The sequence below is a fragment of the Canis lupus genome, chromosome 22, assembly GCF_003254725.2.
Source record: "Canis lupus dingo isolate Sandy chromosome 22, ASM325472v2, whole genome shotgun sequence".
Taxonomy (NCBI): domain Eukaryota; kingdom Metazoa; phylum Chordata; class Mammalia; order Carnivora; family Canidae; genus Canis; species Canis lupus.
The window spans coordinates 9,552,789-9,568,740 of NC_064264.1; the positions used below are offsets into that span (position 1 = coordinate 9,552,789).

Consider the following 15,952-nt stretch of genomic DNA (forward strand, 5'->3'; position numbering starts at 1 on the left):
GGGCATATATCTAGGATTCAGACTGTCAGATCGTCTAAGTATATGTTTAGTTTTACAAAAAAAAAAAAAAATGTTTTCCAAATAGGCTGTACCAGTTTGCATTCTCACCAGCAGTGTATGAGATTTATAGTTGCTCTATATCCTCTCCAACACGTGGTATTGTCAGGTTTGTTTGTTTTTGTTATCCTAGTGGTATTGTGACTTTAATTTGCATTTTTCTGTTGAGTAAGGATGTTGAGATTTTTTTCTGTGCGTATTTGCCATCTGTATCTCTTTTTGGTGAAGTGTCTATTCAGATCGTTTGACTTTTAAAAACTAGTTTGTTTTCTTATTTTTGAGTTATGAAAGTTCTTTATTAAGCATAGTAGTACATACACTGGTTTTAATGCTCATAATACTCTTTTGAGGAGGGTGGGTACTATTAGCCTAAATCACAGATAAAAAAGTTAGGCTGCAGGATTGTTAAATATAGCCCAGGAACACACAGCTAACAGGTTGTAGAGCTGGGATTTACACCCAAGCAGATTGGCTCTAGAACCTCTGCTGAACTGCTTGCCAACCTTTTTTTTTTTTTTTTTTTTTTTTTTTTTAATGGAAATTGATTTCTTGGGGCTGTGACTATAACTAGGATCCAATTTCTGTGGGTAGTAAAACAATGCTTATAGGGACACCCCTGAGCAAAGGGGAACTTTCTTGTAATAGCAACTCTGGAATCATCTCCCTAGGAACAGCTAAGATATTTGTTGCTGTTGAAAGAGGGTGACTATTTTCAATTTATGTCTCTTACTTCACTTCTACATACTGGTGGTCAAAAGTACTTCTCTTAAGTTATTTTCCAAATATCTGCCATTATCAGGTAATTGAGGTACTTTATTTATGGATTTTCTCAATAGCAGAAGCTTCTCCTTTTATGTATCCATACTTCCTAAAAGATTTGACATACTTATTCACTTTGTATTTCAAAGACCTTTATCATAGTAATGCTGACTTCAAGGCATTTACTGTTTGACAATATATGTAGGGAGCATGTAGAACTTTTTGACCTTATAAGATGGCTCCAGGTCCCAGGACTTTTAAAGTTATATTTATTTGGAGTTTTACAGGTTGTTTTTTTTTTTTTTTTTTAGTCTTCTCTTATCTACTCATTTGTTCATTCTGACATCATCCTTTCACTATTCCCTCTTTCATTCACTCTTATAACTTCTATTTCTAATTAGCTAAAAGATAATTAAATTATTGGGCTTACATGAATATGGTCTAAAATAAATGTCAGCACTGGGAAACGACTTGGGAATTTTCCAGTGAACATCTCCTATGACTGCTCAGAGGACCTTCTTGTTTGGGATCCAAGCAGTCATTCTAAATAAATGAGCTCTAAAGTAAGCTAACTGAATATGACGTTTGACAGTAGAAAAAGTGATGTGTTTTTCTTTTTAGCATAATTTTTTATTAATAATTTGTTAAACCATGGGGATTATCTTAGTGAAAAGGTAAATCAAACAGTGTTCAGCAGAATGGAATAAATAGGCACTTAATGGGCAGAAAGTCGGTTCACAATCATTACGTTTTGTAGCCGTTTGTAAAGTTCCCCGTCTGAGTCAGTGACAGCTTGTCCTCTCAGCTGTGCCTCTAGTAAGGCAGAGTAATTACTTCCAAGTAATTAATTAAAGGGAGAAAACCTTGCCAAATCCTATTTACTTTTTGTAAAATATTAAGATGAAGGCTAGCTAGTGAGTAGCATTTTATCATGTAAAGCACTTTTGAAAGCGCTTAATGCTTTCAAGCCATTTTGACCAATTTAAGCCCTTACTTAGAATAAATTAATTAATATTCACCCAGGGGACAGGGCTTAAGTAGTTGTACTAACATTTCAGCTGCTTGGGCACCTTGTCGGGTGTATGAGGACTTGGAGAGCAAAACTTCACTGTCCATGTCTTTCGTTGGCAGCCTTAGGATCACCATGTATGGTGCAGCAGGGTGCCTGGCCCATGGTAGGCTTTTATTTGTGGATAATTTTGTTTGAAAGTTAAAACTGTGGCTGTCACTTCTAAGTAGTAGAATCATGAACCATGATTGCATTGGTAATTTGTTTAAAATAGAGCTTTATCAAGCTTGCAGTTTAAAATCATTTTGCTGTATTATACTTTGGTTCCTTACTAACTCTGGATTTGTTTAAATTTTACAAATCAGATTAATTCATACTTATTTTTCCACTGAACTTTGAATTAGAAAATTAGGAAGTAGATTTTATATTTAGTGAACTTGTAAATCTCATCTGATACTGTAGTTTGCTAGCTTTTCTAGATTACATTTTCCAGCAATATACCCCTTTCATTGTAAGGGTTAATGAGTAGCCTGGTTAGACTCACCAGTCCATTGTTAAATTAAAAGCCAGAAAATTTGCTGTCTCTCTTCCATTCCCTCCCACACTGTTTTTCTTTTCATAGTTTTACTTACTTGATATATTAAGATAATTTTTAAAGTTGAGATTTAATTTTTTTAAAACAACATACGGTGTTAATTTTGTTTCCTTGTAGATCCTGATTTCTATTTTTCTGTTGTTAATTTTAAATTATGGTAATTAGCATGAGCTGAATAATGGTTTAATCAAGGTAGATCTTGCTCCTTGGCTCTATGCCCCTCCTTTTTCTATACCTCTCCTCTTTTTTTTTTACCTGTAGATTTGCATGTTTGACCCAGCAGGATAATTGGGTCCACAGCAACATGGGCGTGCCTCCCTTAGAAACACTTAGTTTCATGTATGACTCATAGGCTGAAGCACAGACACCACTTCCCCAATCTACAGGAGCCATTTTAACAGCATAAAACTTGCCGGATTGCTTTTTATTTTCAAGCCCAAAGGACAAAAAGAGAACGAGAATATTTGAAGGTAACTTGTTAGGATTTTGTGTGTTTGCTTCTGGCTGTTTCCTGAGCTGATAAACGGAGGGTGGTTCTTACCTGTCGCAGAACATGGCTGAATGTGTTCTTTAACTCTGAAAAAATGTGTGTAGTCAGTCACATGCCTGATTGCGCTTAGCTGCTAGGGGGGAAACAAAGCATTCAAATTCTGGAAAGTTTTAGATCTTCCTGGAAAAGCATTTTTTAATGTTTTGTATGATTTTTTTTTTTTCTTTCTTTCCCTGTGTGACTTGAGAATAAAGGAGATTTTTCTTTCTTTCTTTTTCATACCACAAAACAAACTTCGGTCAAATTTTCGTTTTAAAAAAATCGAATTGTACTTGTGGGGATAGCCAGAAAGCTACAGTTAAGCAAACCGTACTATTCGTGTGTGATACGGGCATTAAGAAAAAAATTTCAGAGACACAAGTTTTGTTTTGGCATTTTGGCTAAAGGGACGTTTGGGGATAACTCACTCATAGGTGTTACTCATTGACTGTTCTGTCCTTTTCTTTTTTCTTAAGTTAATGAAATTATACTAAACATTCATTTTTGAAAACGAGATAGAAGTTTAAGGAAAATGGGCAATCATTTAGGTAACAAGTTAAAGGGGTTATTAAAGCACAAGAAAGACTAGAACAGTTCATCTACTATTAGAAAAATAATAATAAAGTTGTATAATTCACACTGGAAACTTACTGTGAAGAGCAACCTTAGATGCATGACTAGCTTCTGAAAGAACATGAAGTATTTCAATTTGTGTATAAAGAAAAAGTAAAAGAGTACTGGCCTTCCTCCTGTATCACTGTTCTTAAAATTTGCTTGTTTTAAAGGAAAAAAAAAAGTAGTACCTTTTGTGTAAAAGAAAATATTGCGGAGTCTCTTCCTGGAATATTTATCATTGTTGAAATGATGAAGTTCTGGCCAGCGTATATTCTGATGTGCCTTGAAATTCTAGGTCCTCTGAGAAGCTGGGTGCAGTAGTACTTTACTTCTGAAAGCTATTTATGAAATTAAAATTTGAATGCAAGTAAAATTTGAACATGCAGTGATTATGAATAAAATTTTTGGAAACCAAAAAGTCATGTATTATTGACTATATAATATTTTGCTGTTTTTTAAGGGAATTTGCTGTTGCTAATTTTCTAAGTGTTTTTTTAGGGAAGGATATAGAGGCAGTTATTACTTCTGACTCTGGGAAAGGATTATTCTATGAACAGGTCTCACTTCTATGGTTTTGCAGGAAAGGCATAGCAGACATTTTACTAGTTCAGCTCTGAGCTGCCTGCTCTCATCTTTGTCTCTGCATCTTGCTGGTTTAGTCAGCCTTTGAGTAAGTAGAGGCTGTGTTTACTTCTCCTCTGGCCTGTGTGAAAAATCTAATTGAAACCTTTTTTCTTTTTTTCTCTTTAAGTTTTCAATAGCTGGTGACCCATAAGAGAAAAATCTAGGGGCATACAAATAACTAAATAAGATTTTATTTATTAAAGAGAAGTAGGATAATTTAGTTTCTTAAAAATTAAGGGGATGATCTAGTTTAAGTCAAATAGGTACCGGTCATATATTTCAGGCTCTTACCTATGTGACAGAGACTGAAGTGGAACTTCAAAGGAGAAGGGAAGGGTGGAAAAAAAGCATGGAAGCAAGGGAAGGCCAGAGAAACTTACTCAGTAGTCTTCCCACTCCTTTTCCTTTCATAAGGTGGAATATAAACTTAGATCGAGTCATCAGAATTAAACTGAGAATTACCCATTTAAAAAACTTGAGCACTGAAAAAGACTGGAGGTCGTCCAGCTGCCTCACTCGTATGAACAGTATGGACGTATGGATGAAGACACTATAGTGGCCCGAAGAGGTCTTGTGACTCCCTCAAGGTCGCTCAGTGCTTAGTGGCAGGGCTTCCACCCTGGAGTTGCTCCTGCTAGTCCACACTAACAAGTGATGCTTTGTTTGAAATGGGCTCTGTTTCTTTAAGAATAAAAAAAACCTTAATTAAGTTGCTTGGTAGTAAGATGCAACCAAATGAATTAACCAGTGATTCTGAAAATGTGTTCAAACTAGTTTCCTTTATTCATCAGAGAGGAGATGTTGCATTTGTTTCATTTCCACCACTGCTTGTTTTCATTATTGGAACATTTTCATAGTTTATGACGTTGCTGGTTTAAGACGGGTCTAGGGGAGTTGGAAATATAAGGAGTTGGGAATTTGCTTTGACCTTGTAGATACAAAGACAGATTCATTTCTGCTTTTTATCTCCTGTCCTTCTAGGAAGACAAATACTGTTTAATATGATACCTTGTTCTATTAAAGTGTGTGTGTTAAACTTTGCATATGAGTTTACAAAATCTAGAAGTTTCTAAACTCTATACTCCATCTTGAACTGAAACTTTCCAGAATTAGTAATCTTATTCCATTTGTTTGTTGTGTCTTCTCTCTCCTCCTTTGAGAGTTTACTATACATACTAGGCACTTTTGAATCTTCTGAGCATGCAAAATCTTTGTTAACTTTTTGATGTATTTTATTGGAGTGGCCAAAATTTACTTCAGATCTGCCTTTAAGTCTGAAACTTGGTTTTTTAAAAGTACTTTGCTTGTAACTGTTGAATCTCTTACATCTCCAAATCCCCTAACCCAGTTCAATATCAGACCTCCCACAATGTGGTCATCATTATCCTAAGCAAATGACAGCACAGAAACAGCTAGAAAACACAGGCTCTCTCCTCATAAACCTAGATTCTTACCGGGAAAACAGGGCAAGATAGCATGGGGGTGAAATAAGAATGGAACCAAACCAATGAGAAGTTATATTCAGATTCAGACTATTTGCCTAGAGGTGAAACATGACCCAAACTTAAAATAGGGAAGACTATGGATCTTGAGAAACTATTTTTTTTTTGAGAAATTATTAGTATTGAAGAAAGAATATCATTTGCTTAGTGTTAAGAAGAGTGTCTTCACCAATAAGAATGTAAGCTCTTTGAGATCAGAGAGGTTTTGTTGTATTTTTCTGTCTCGTTGAAACTTTGACAAAATACTGAGCACATATGAACAGACAGTTATGATTTGCTGCATCAAACCCTTGGTTACTCAGTTGGGGAAGTTCTGCTAAAGTTAGGGGTAGCAAGTCTTTCTTTCTTTCTTTCTTTTTTTTTTTTTAAGATTTTATTTATTCATGAGAGACACAGAGTGGGGGGTGGGGCAGGGACATAGGCAGAAGGAGAAGCAGGCATGTCCATGCAGGGAGCACGATGTGGGACTTGATCCCAGGATCATACCCTGAGCCAAAGGCAGACGCTCAACCACTAAGTCACCCAGGCATCCTGGGGTGGCAAGTCTTTAAAAGGCATGTGGCCCTTAGCTTCCTCTGTCTGGTATCTGCACATCATAACCATTCAAAGAAAAAATGAATACTTGCCTGGTAGTATATTTTAAAGCAGTAATTTTCAACCCTTGGTGTAATGGAGAATCACCTGGCTCCCACCCCAAGATTCTGATTCATTAGGCACAGAGTTTGGGTTATCAGTCAGCATTTTTAATAATTACCCTAGGTGATTGTGGTGCAAGCGCTTGTAGGCCACACTTTAAGAAAAAGAGTATAGGTTTAAGAAGAGCAGTCAGTCAGTTACTTAGCAGTTTAATGTTTGGACTTTTAAGCAACCAGGGATATTTTAAAGCCTGCAGCCTCTGGTAAGTAAAGAAAGTGACTGGAGTAGTTTATTATCAATATTAGAACTTACTTTCTCTACCTACCCCAGTTATTCTTTTCTTTAATACACTTTTTGCTGCTCTGTGTCTTTCAACTTTGTGGCTCTCCTTTTTTCTGCTTCTCTAATTCTGCTTTTTTCCCTCTCACTCACAGACCCACCACTCTCTTGACCACAGTAAATAATTAAGCTAATTATTTTTTTCCCAAGTGAAATTAGCCTCTTCCTTATCTCAGTGAGCCATCACTTTCCCAATGTTAGTTTTTTTAGTACTAGCTGGTACTTCATTCCTTTCTTTCTTCATTCCTTTGTCCTTGGGGTTCTAGGCAAGACATCCCTTTCCTGATTTAAGGTAGCATTTATAGCCTTTGAAAATCCTCTCCTGGGAAACACACCGTTACTACTTGCAATTGTTTTGAACCTGGAAAGGAGGCATTTTTTTGTTTTGTTTTGTTTTAAAATTTTTTAAAGATTTTATTTATTCATGAGAGAGTGAGAGAGAGAGAGAGGGATCATGCCCTGGGCCAAAGGCAGATGTTAAACCACTGAGCCACCCAGGGATCCCCTGTTTTAATTTTTTTTTTTTTTTTTAAGATTTAATTTATTTGGGAGAGAGTGAGTGAAAGGGAGAGAAGGCGCAGGGGGAGGGACAAAGGGGGAGGGAGAAGCAGGCTCCTCGCTGAGCGGGAAGCCCAGTGGGAATGTAGGCTCCATTGGGGGACTCTGGAATCATGACCTGAGCCAAAGGCAGATGCTTACCCAACTGAGCCACCCAGGTGCCCCTGTTTTGTTTTGTTTTTAAATACCATGTGATGCTTGGATATGCTTTTTGAGGTTTCTTTGGACTTTAACTCCACTGATTGCATATTTGTAGGCTTTACCTCATATTACATCCCATCTAATGGAACATAAGTGTTCACAGACTTTTGTAGGGGTGAGAAGAACAGTCCCATCACTTGAATAGTCTGAAAATAATTATTGCTTCCATCATTTAGTCAGAATATTTTGTTCCTCTGCTTAGGAGCTGCTTCATATAGATGGTAGAAATTGAATTAGTAATATCACTGAGTCAGCTGAAGTGATTAGGGCAGTTTTCGACTATTGGAGCAATCTTTTTCCCATTAGTATGAGAGCCTACTAAAAGAAAGTTTTTTGTGTCACCTCTATCTTGTGTCTTGTCAGATGGTGTATGTATACTAGAGTAAAAGTAGCTCTTGATCTGTGCTACAACTGTTGAGGTATTTCACCGTTTATAAGAAAATAACCCGTGTGCTATTTGTTTTGTTGGCAGAGAGGAAAAAATTATGCACCTGAGCTTTGGTTGTACAAATTTCTATGCAAAAGCATTTTGAGGGATCCCTGGGTGGCGCAGCGTCTGCCTTTGGCCCAGGGCGCGATCCTGGAGACCCGGGATCGAATCCCACGTCGGGCTCCCGGTGCATGGAGCCTGCTTCTCCCTCTGCCTATGTCTCTACCTCTCTCTCTCTCTCTCACTGTGTGCCTATCATGAATAAATAAAATAAAAAAACAAAAGCATTTTGATTTCTTCTCTGCCAGTTATAAATATTATGAGTTAGAAAACTTTTCCTAAACGTCTCTTTTCAGGTTCATTCTCTTACTCCTGTAGAAATTCGGAACTTCTCTTTCATTTGCCTTGTAATTGCTGAGTAGTAGGTGTCAGCTCTCTTTTGTCTCCATATTTTACAGCCTGAGATTAACAGCTAGTATTAAAAAAAATAATAAGGCAACTGTAAGCAATATGAATGCCTTCTAGAGTTTGGAGACTTATTTAAGAATTTTTATATTAAAAAGGTAACAAAGTGATATATGCACATTATGTTTAAAATCTGAAAGACTAGAAGGATGAAAAGCAGCCTCCCTCCTTTTCCCCTCACCTGCTGTCCAGAGGCAACTATTTCTTAGAGAAGTTTTTTTGGGTTTTGGTGGTGGTGTTTTTAAAATTTGTTTTCTTGGCTCTATCCTTGTCTAATCTTTTGCCCTATATCGTAAAAGTTCTTCAAGGTAGCCAGAGCTAGTATGACTTATTAAAAAGTCAAGTGAAGTTCATTATCTGTATGATGGATGGATGCCTGGTTTTATAGTGGTTCATGTGTGTGCAGAGTTGTATGGTGTAATTAAAAAAATCTAAATGAAGGAAAATTGGTTATTTTTTAAGTTTTAGAAAACAGTCCTATGAACAATGGAACTAAAACTATAAATATGAGGTGTTGAATTAATAACTGTTTACATGCATCTTTTTTTATATCAAAATACTAAATGGAAGCTTAGTAATGTAATGAGGTCAATTCATTCTCTTTTTTTTTGTTTTAAAGCTGAAATGTGCATGTAGGAGAATATATAAAACATATACAGCTTAAATATGATTACAGAGTGTTTACCTATTACACAACAACTTAGGTTAAGAAGTAGGCTCATTATGTTAGAAGTCCCCCTGTTTGTTTCTCCTTAAAAATAATTACTATCCAACTTTTGTGATAACCTTTTCCTTAAATTTATACCCCTTTCAACTTGATGTGAATGGAATCAGCACCATGTATACTCTATAGTGACTTGTTTCATTTAACCCTCTGAGATTTGCCTTAATTAATTTTAATTGTTGCATTGTATTCCACTGTCTGTCTAGACCAGAATGTATTTACTCTCTCTTGTTGATGACATTAGATTGTTTCCACTCTGGGCACATTCTTGCATATGGTTCATGGAACATATGTGCAAGAGTTCTCTAAGGCGGCAGTATCATCACACTGAGGTATGAGAGTTGTTTACCAAGAGCGTGGACAGAATGGATAGTTTAAGATAATTTAGAGTTCTTCAATATCTTTCCTGGGAACAGATGACTGCCATTGATGCCTTCTTACCCATTCAGCATCTTACTATGGTGTATTGTCCTAGGGGGTAAAATTCGTAAGGACCCTAAACAGATGGGCAATTGATGCACTTCAGAGTAAGTTGCAGATATAAAATATTTGACCATTAGGGCAGCCCAGGTGGCTCAGCGGTTTAGCACCGCCTCCAGCCCAGGGCATGATCCTAGAGACCTGGGATTGAGTCCCATGTCGGGCTCCCTGCATGGAGCCTGCTTTTCCCTCTACCTGTGCCTCTGCCTTTCTCTCTCTCTCTCTTTCTGTGTCTCTTGTGAATAAAAAAATAAAATCTTTAAAAAAAAATTTTGACCGTTAGATAGTTTACCATGTCTGTCATTTATTAACTAGAGTTATTTCAAACAATTTTGGATTAAATTTTTAATAGAATAAATACAATATAGTTCCAGTTATGTACATAAAAACAATATGATTATTGATACATATATATTAAAGGTATAAAAATATGGGGGCAACATCAAATTTAAAATAGTTGGGAGGGGTAAAATGACATTAGAGAGGTATATATAGGAGGCTTTAGCTATATGTGACTTTTTTTCTTAAGAATCTGGATCAAATTATGGTAAAATATTAGTGTAAATCTGGATGATGTAAATGTCTTCTTTCACTTTGGTTGAATTACTTCCTAACAAATTTTGCTGTGTAAGGAGTTTATTTTTGTCCTAACATTTATACATAACTGAGAAATAACATTAATTTGATGAGGAGCAGAAGTTGACTTTTAAAAATGATAAGTAAACTCTACATAAAAAATGTCAACTGCCTGTTTCAGTGAAAGGTTAGCTTGATTGAGAGCTAAGTTGTATGGCTGTGTGTCTGTCCTATATAACTAATAAGATGGCTCTAGATATACTTCTGACGGGTAACTTCCAGTTGAGATCCGTTAACAAGTTGGAGCTATAGTTTGTAAGAAATATTTTAGTATTTAGACTCCTCCCATGTTCAGATACTACTCAAAAACACATTTCTGGGGCGCCTGAGTGGTTTAGTTAGTTAGGCAGCTCCCTTCAGCTCAGGTTATAATCCCTGGACTGGGAATCAAGCCCTACATCTGGCTCTGTGCTCAGTAAGGAGTCTTCTCCTCCCTCTGCACCCCCCCTTCCCGCACTGTGTGCACATGCACACTATCAAATAAAAATCTTTAAAAAACCCCACACATTTCTGAACAGAAAGATTCATAAAACACAATTGATAGAGTATTAATTGACACTACTGATAAACTCTGATAAGCTAATACCCCAAATTAGACTTTTGCATCTAACCAGATTTATTGACATAAATGGTTTTCATCTTGCTTCCTTAAAATTCTTACTATAATGGTAGCAATCCTTATATCTTTAGTGATTTTTTTTTTTGTTACAAACTTCATGTGGAATCCCTATGTAAGATTTCCAAAATTTAGTAATATAATTGTGGGAATTGCTATTAAAACAATTAGTTAAACATCTGCCTTAGGCTCAGGTCATGATCTGGGATCCTGGGATCCAGCTGACATTAGGCTCCTTGCTCAATGGGGAGCCTACTTCTCCCTCTCCCACTCCCCGTGTGTGTATTCTCTCTCTGTTACATAAATAAATAAAGTCTTTTTTAAAAAGTGAAAACATAGATCTTAATCCAGGTTTTTGCTTTCATAATGACCTCTTGGCTCTCTTAGTTCTAGGATTTTCCCCACAGTGTGTGTGTGTGTGTGTGTGTGTGTGTGTGTGTGTGTGTATAGTGGCAGGGATGGCAGGGACAGAGAAGAACAAATGGAAGTAGAAATCCTAGAATTTTACTTAGAAGGATTCTCATAAGTCATGGAGTTCAGAGGTCTCCTGAACTTTTTAAATTAAATTCCTAAAAATAAAATAAAATAAATAAAATAAATAAATAAATAAATTAAATTAAATTCCTTTTCAGCCTATGTAATTTACTGATTCATTCAACAATTATTTATTATCTGTTAGGCATTATTCTTGATGCTGGAGAATATATCAGTGAACAAAACATAGAAACTTTATAAATTATATACATATGCTTTACTTATTCCATTTAAAATATGTTCTAATATACACAAGGATTAGAGAAAGTTACAGATACATTATATTAGTGGTCTTCAAAGTACTGGTGATATACTGAGATGAAGAAAGCATACTAGAACTTGTATTTTTAACAGCTTTATTTTACTAAGGAAAAAAATGTATCCTGGAGAGTTCTCAATAAACTGTTCCTCTGAAAAAAGATTCCTGTAAAGGGCATTTAATAAATAGTAATAGCCCATCCTTCTAAAGAATTTATATATTGACAAATATAACCCATGGAAACAAAAGCTCTTTGTGGTCCTCAATAATTTTTAAGAGTATAAATGGATCTTGACACCAAAAGAATGTCGCATGATTGCAACCAGCATTTTAAATATCATTCTTACATATTTTTTTTCCATTCTTAATTTTTATTTATGAAACTATGATAAGTAACTTGCCTAAGATTGGGTAATTTAATAGATCACTGGTACTTACAGCATTTGATTCAGTCTTTTCTCCTGTTGCTACTAAAGCAGAGTTTTACATAAATTAAATCAGAGTTTGAAAAACATGAGTGTTCTAAACCAGAACTAGATAAAAGCACTAGTTTGGAGGTTTTTTTCCCAATAATGAAGATAGTTGATGACTTTTACCATAAATTTATTTGTGCCCCTCCAAGTTCCTTCCACAAATAACAGCAAAAGTCACTAAAACTGGGGAGAGTGTTGGGGTACCTGGGTGGCTCAATCAGTTAGGCATCTGCCTTCAGTGGTTACGATTCCAGGATCCTGGGATCAAGCCCCACTTTGGGCTCTCTGCTTGGCAGGAAGCCTGCTTCTCCCTCTGCCTCTGCCCCTCCCCCTGCTTGTGCTCTCTCTTGCTTGCTCTCTCAAATAAATAAAATCTTTAAAAAAAATTGGAGAGTATTGTTATTATATTTATATTTAGTACATTATAAAATTAATTAGTGATTATATAAATATGTAATATATACTTAGTATAATTATGTTTAAGTAATTATATTTAATATTAAAATATTAAGCTTGCTAGTAAAGGAATGCAAATTAAATGAAGTTACATTTTTTGCCTGTCATAGTGACAAAAATTAAAGTACTGTGTGATGGTGAAAAGACCATTAAATGTGCCTGCATGTATTCTTTTGATATCAGTATTAACCGAAAAGCCTTCTGGATAGCACTTGACTTATATCAAAGCTTTGAAAGTGTACCTCTCTTTTGAAATAATAATCTCTGTTGTAGGATTCTATTTTAAAGAAAATTTAAGGATGGGAACAAAGATTAAGCTATGAAGATATTTGAACCACTGGTCTTAATAGCAACAGCAGTTTACAAACTTTTTTTATACTGTCTTCTCAAAATTTTTCTTTATACTCTTCAAAATGATTGAGGATCACAAAGAGCTTTTATATGAGTTACAGTTATCAGTATAACTTTCTTTTCTTTTTTTAAAAAGATTTTTTTTACTTATTTGAGCAGGAGCGCATAAGAGAGCAAGAGCATGAGAGAAGGTATGAGGGAGGTGGAGAGGCAGAGGGAGAGGAAGAAGCAGGCTCCGTGCTGAGCAGGGAGCCCAGTGTGATGTTCGATCCCAGGATCCTGGGCATCATGACCTGAGTCGAAGGCACTTAACCAACTGAGTCACCCAGGAACCCTGACAACTGTTTTCAAAAACTGTATCAAAAGGAGTGCAAATCTTTACTTAATCTTTGGTATAAAGGAAGATAGCTAGATTTTCATATCTGCTTCTGCATTCAATCTGTTGCAATGTGTTGCTTTGGTTGAAGAATATGAAGAAAATTTAGCCTAATACAGGTGTCTAGTTGGAAAAGGGAGATGTATTTTAATAGCCACTTTAGATAATTGTGGATTTTTTTTTCTTTGATACTATACACCAAAACTCAACAAATGCTAATTTCTTTTTTTTTTTTTTAAGATTTTTATTTATTTATGATAGAGAGAGAGAATACAAGCGGGGGCGGGGGGCAGAGGGAGAAGCAGACTCCACACTGAGCAGGGAGCACAATGTGAGACTCCATCCCAGCACTCCCAGATCATGACCCACACCAAAGGTGGACACTCAACCAACTGAGCTACCCAGCACCCCAAATTCTGGTTTCTTAAAGGTTAGTGCAAAGGGATTCTGAAACTCTATCAATGAACTTTTTGTCCTCAGTAATGCTAAAATCCATTCATCTGTCTTATACTTTGATGAATTAATGTTTTCCTGAGCAAGATTTTGTAACATCACTCATTGGTCATCTGAGTATTCCAAATGTTGATATAATATTTTTAAAAATCACATTTTTTAGTATTATATCAGTCTTATCAAAAAGTCTTTTAAGTATTAGAAAGCTAATAAGCCCAAAGTAGTGCACGTAAGTTTTCTAAAATTGTGATTTTCAGTTGAAAGCTCACATTTTATCATTGGTGACAAATGCTGTTAGTTGTTTTTCCTTGAAGTGACAGGGTCATTTTATTCATTTTTAGGAACATGTCTGCCAAATATCCAGTTATGAATAATAGGTAGTTCTTTGAAGTAAAAATGGTGTTTTTGAAAATGAAAAAAGCTAATTTAGCTCACAAGTAATTAGTGGGGTGCCTGGATGGCTCAGCTGGTAGAGCACATGACTCTCAATCTCAGGATCATGAGTTCAAGCCCCACATCGGGCATGGAGCCTACTTTAAAAAAAAAAAAACAAAACAAATAACTAGTGGTTTTTGTCAAGACAACTATTCTTTTTTAGAATTCCACGGAAGTATGTTTTATGTACTTCCCATTTTATCATTCATAGTGTTAAAAAGGCATGTATTTAATGGTTGAAATTTAAGAAAATAAATAGTTTTACTCTTCATCAAGGATCTTCTTAAGTGAAACTGCCTTCTTTTAAATATGAGTGCCTAGTGGTAAAGAATACAATGACTAGGATGGTTTGGTGACATAGCCCTGATTCATGCTAAGGAACTAACTTACACATCCACTTTTGCTTTTGCACTATTAGTACAAATATGAACATCGTGAGAAAAGGCAAATAGTACCCTAGTATTTATGAAAATAGTTTTGACCTCATGAATTCTCTGAAAGGGTTTCTGGATCCTCTGTGGGTCTGAGGATTACATTTTGAGGATCATTGTAATATGATAACATTAGAAATAGTCCAAATGTCCAAAAATGGGGCTTGGTCAAATAAGTGATGGTACTTCTACACAATTATATGATAGAAATATAAATTTGTGAAAGTTTATGTTAAATATAAGCTTATTATACAGTATTTTTCTGTATTGGGTGCCTCTCTAATGAGGAAATAAGTGTTTCTCGAAGAAAGTGAAGGTGCTGGTTCTAACACTCAACATTTTCCATTTAGTTGATGGTTTTGTGATTAAGGAAAGGAAAATTAAAAGGCAGGAAGGCAGTTGTTGGCTTCTTTTCCAGTCTGAAGGATTTCTATGTAGTAACTTTGAGTTTAATTTTCAATGTAAAAAGGAATTGGCAGTGGTATCAATCATTTTTAAATGCTTTATAGAAATAGATGAAATAGCCCTTCAAATTCAATTCTTCCTGTAGATTCACTTCCTCATTTGGCATTTTCTGACTTACATTTTTTTTTACTGTGTTCTTAATTGGGAGAACTTTGAGTTGCTGTATATTACTTAGCTTCAGAGTGAATTAAAGAAATAAAGTTTCTAAAACAAACATAGAGATTTTCTCATTGCAGTTTAGAACATCATGCTAAGGGAACCATCACTGTGTCAGTGGCACCTTTTAGGTAAGTCAGAAAGAGACTGTTTGGGTTAAACCTCCAGGCTTCTTGTTAAGATCTCTACGCATGGTGTTCTTAAGAGGAATCATGTATGTTCTGCAGAAAGAACACTTTCCGTGAGAGGCATCATTGAACATAGGCTGCTGTCTAGATCTTAGATATTTCTAATATAATGGAAGCCTAATAACCATAACTAGTCTTCAGTAATAATGCTTTTCTGAGCACTAAATTCTAGAGAATGTTTAATGTTTAAAATTCCTTTTCAAATAATCTAGGTGGGTTTTTTTTTTAAGTGATTTTCTTTATTCATGAGAGACACAGAGAGAGAGGCAGAGGGAGTAGCAGGCTTCCTGTGGGGAGCCCAGTGCAGGACTCGATCCCAGCACCCTTGGATCACACCCTGAGCCGAAGGTAGACGCTCAACAACTGAGCTACCCAGGCATCCCAATCTTTGTGTTTATTCAAAAATTTGTGTCTTGTTAAAGTATGGTGGGATAATATATATGGTATGATTCTATTTATGTAAAGTTTAAAATACTACTACACAAAACACATATATACTACATACATACTAGAGCCTAAGGAAAAATAACGGGAAGATTTTAGACTTAAGTTAGAGTAATTGATGTTATGTGTGTGTGTTTTAAAGCCTTTATTTTTTTG

General features: G+C 35.6%; 1 protein-coding gene across 4 annotated transcripts in view; it reads left to right on the top strand.

Annotated features, from left to right (window-relative positions):
* The window catches only part of ELF1 (E74 like ETS transcription factor 1), a 106,262-nt gene that overhangs the window by 24,559 nt on the left and 65,751 nt on the right, over positions 1 to 15,952 (top strand). The window contains exon 1 of one of the 4 annotated variants that reach the window (XM_035704350.2): positions 2,716 to 2,890. The exons of 1 other annotated variant lie outside the window; for it this stretch is intronic. The gene's annotated coding sequence lies outside the window, so the exon portion shown is untranslated. Of the gene's footprint in view, positions 1 to 2,715; positions 2,891 to 15,952 lie in introns of those variants that run through there. 2 more of the 4 variants (XM_035704349.2, XM_025478141.3) reach the window with 2 other exon arrangements.